A 3,815-nucleotide genomic window follows, 5' to 3' on the forward strand; every position below is an offset into this window, starting at 1 on the left:
TCTGTTTTTTTGAATGTGTGTGTGTGTATACACATATATGATATCAGCCCTCTGCTATATTTGTCTCAGCCACTGCTTTATTGCTGCAAAGGATCACCATGACCAAGGCAACTCTTATAAGAAAAACATTTAATTGGGGGTTAAAAAACATTTAACCCCGTTTCAAAGGTTTAGTCCATTATCATCATGGTGGGGTTTGGTTATGAATCTTAATATCTGCTTTGATACAACAGGAAGTCTTTTTCAATATGTGTCCTGTAGGATGCTAGATATGTATTATTCTTATTATTCTAGCAATTTCAGTGTTTCAATTTTCACATTGTAGTCTTTGATACATTTGGGGTTAATTTTTGTGAGGGGTGATAAATCTAGGTTTAATTTAATTCTTCTGTTTTGGGATACCCTATTTTACCATTTGTTCAAGATGTTTCCCCCCTCCAGTATGTAGTTTCGACTCCATCAAGTATCAGGTGGCTGTATACAGTTACTCATGTTTGAATATTCCGTTTTGTTCCATTGATCTATATGTCAGTTTTTGTGCTGATATCATGCTGCTTTTTTATTGCTAGATCTCTGTAATGTATTTGATATCTGCAATTATAATCTTTCCAGCATCCTCCTCCTCCTCCTCCTCCTCCTCCTCCTCCTCCTCCTCCTCCTCCTCCTCCTCCTCCTTCTCCTCCTCCTCCTCCTCTTCCTTCTCCTCCTTCTTTTCCAATATTCTTCTTTAAGATTGGTTTGGTCTTTTGTGACTGTGAAATTTAAGATGATACTTTAAAATGACTTTTTAATTTCTATGAATAATATTGTGGAGATTGTGATTGGGAGCACATTGCATCTGTAAATTGGGAAGATGTGTAATATCTTCTTAATGCACTATTGCCTCTACTACTACACAGTTACTTCTCTTTATCTTTCTAGCTACCTTTGGTTTGAAGTCTACTTTCTCAGATATCAAACTTGTTATGCCATGTTTAAAATCAGCATGTATGAAACTTGGCATGCTGATTTTCATCTTTGGACTGTTAATTTGTTGATGTTTGTGCATGTGAAGTGAAGTGTGCTTCTTGGAAACAGTATTTGGATATTGAAGGGTTTTTATTTTAACTCTTTGAGAATTTCACTAATTTCAGTTTCCCCTCCCAATTATTACCAGATTCCACCCCATCCATGTCTGTGGTGGTCTGAATGAGAATAGCTATGGTGGTCCTCAGTAGTTGGAGCTGTTTGGGAAAGATTATGAGGTTTCCTGGGATTACTACTGCCATGGGGAAACACCATGACCACAAGCAAGTTGGAGAGGAAAGGGTTTATTTGGCTTATGATTCCACATCCATACTCTATCACCAAAGAAAGTCAGTACAGAAACTCAAGCACAGTGGGAACCTGGCTTCAAGAGCCTAAGCAGAAGCCATGGAGGATGCTGCTTACTGAGTTGCTCCACATGGCTTTCTCTGACTGCTTTTTTTGTTTTTTTAAATAGAACTTAGACCTCCACCGTGGGCTGGGCCTACCCACATCAATCACTAACTAAGAAAATGCCCAACAGCCTTGCCTACAGCCTATCTTATGGAGACATTTTCTCAATTGAGGCTCCCTCCTCTCTGATGACTCTATCTTGTTTCAAGATAACATAACTAGCTAGCACAGGAGATGCGGTCATGTGGAAGGAAGTGTGTCATGAAGGGGGGCTAGACTTTGAGCTCTCAAAAGACTTGTGGTCTTTTAAGCTGGTCTATCTCTCCTCCTTTTTTGCGGGTTGAAATATAAGCTCTCATCCATACTTACTGCCATTCCTTCACTTTTCCATCATAGACCATAACCCTCTGGATCCATAAGCTCAATTAAATGATTTCTTATATAAATTGCCTTGGTCATGGTGTTTTACCACAGTAACAGAAAAGTAACTAATAGAGTGACTTGGGTTTTGTAAATTGCCTTAACTTGTGCTTGTCCTGTAATAATGTAATTTCTCTATCAATTCGAAGAGATAACTTTGCCAATTATAACAATGTTGGTTGATAGCTATTTACTTCCAGAGCTTAAAGCATATTATTCAATAGATTCCTAACTTTTAAGGTTGCTTACAATTAATCTCATTTTATTCTTATGTTTGTGCCTTTGAATGTGAGGTAATTTTTCCCTTATAGCCTTTTGGGGTAATATTTTTAAAATAATTTAATTAAAATAAAATATATTCCTTTCTTCCCTTTCCTTCTTCCAATTACTCCATGTTTTCTCCATCCAACCCATTTACCTGTCAGTAACAACTTTCCAGTTTTTGATGGCTATAAGGATGTTGTGACAGTTTCCACAGAACATTCCTGTGTTGTGGTATGATCATGGGATGTTCTATGTACCTATATATGTACGAACGTAGGGATTTGGATGATGATGTTCTCCAGGGCCCAGATATTTAAGCATGTAGTTCCTAGTCGGACTCGCTGTAAGGAGTATGTCACTGAGGGCAGGCTTGAGTGTTTATAGTTTCTCACCACATCCAGCTCTCTCTCTGCTTCTTGCTTGCAGTTTGAAGGTGTGTGCTCTTAAGAGTCCTGTTCCAACTACCATCCCTGCTGCTTGCTACCGTATCTTCATGCCATTGTGAACTCTTATCCTCTGGAACCACAAGCTAAAGTAAATTCTTTCTTCTATAACTTTCTTAGATATGATATTTCATTATAGCAACAGCAAAGTAACAGATACACTTGCAAACATCCATCAACCACAGCTTCAGTCTTCTGTGCCACAGTCATGCTCCCCTGTCCATCACCTGCACAGCTACTGCTGACTCTGCCTGCATGCCAACACAGCCTGTGGCTGCATGACCATATCCTGAATTTCAGAGTCCTCACCTGGGGAAACTTTGCTAGTAGCTAGAGCTGGTGATGGTGGCAAAAGCAGTATGTTTTTGCTGGGCTGATTAGCCATTTTTATTTCAATGCAGTTTATTCAGGAACCTTGAACAATCATCTGACTCTGGGGAAAGCCAGCCCACAGCTTAAATAGCCTCTGGGTAGCCAACCCCAGCATGCCACGTGGGCAATACAGATAGGTCCACATACATGGAAGCAAGCCAGATCCTCAGCCTTAGCCAAATGTGGAGTTGTTTGTGACAGAGAGCACTCACCATCAGGAAGGTGGAAGGCAGAAACCAGCTCCAAATTTAAGGGGTGGCATTACGCAGCTCTCTACAGTTCCCCCTTTTTGTTTTAGATGCATCAGGCAAGAGTAGAGGTCTGATTTCTGATATTAGAAATAAATTGGGACTTTGTACCAATGTTTATTTAGGTGTCATCCACCCAAAGAGCATCAGACCTGTCCAATACCTTTTTGTCAGAGGTGGGACCTGGGGCATCAACCCGCATGCAATAAGACTTGCTCTTCTCTGGGTCGAAAGTGGCTGACCCTGAGTGCAGTGCTTAGCCTCGCATCCTGAGCATAACATTTTAGCTTTTTATGGTAGCCAACCATGCTTGGGGAGACTGTCCTGCATCAATGGCTGTAAAGGCCTGAATGGTCATGGCTGCATTACGCTGTTGTGAGACTCTAATCTTGCATATACACCACAGGCAAACCAAGGAGACCAACACCAGAAGGCCTGCTAACACTCCCATGCCTGCCCATTCCTTCAGATGATTCATGGCTGCAGCAATCCATGGTGATAATCCTGTGGCTAGTCCTGCGTCCACTCTGGTAGAATTTACTGTGACAATGGCCACTCTCAGCTGCTCCATCATAGTATCGAACTCTCCAGTCCAATTACCTAAAATATAGCTAGACAATTGTTTAGACAGATTTGCAACACAGGAAAA

The sequence above is a fragment of the Meriones unguiculatus genome, chromosome 9, assembly GCF_030254825.1.
Source record: "Meriones unguiculatus strain TT.TT164.6M chromosome 9, Bangor_MerUng_6.1, whole genome shotgun sequence".
NCBI classification, from domain to species: domain Eukaryota; kingdom Metazoa; phylum Chordata; class Mammalia; order Rodentia; family Muridae; genus Meriones; species Meriones unguiculatus.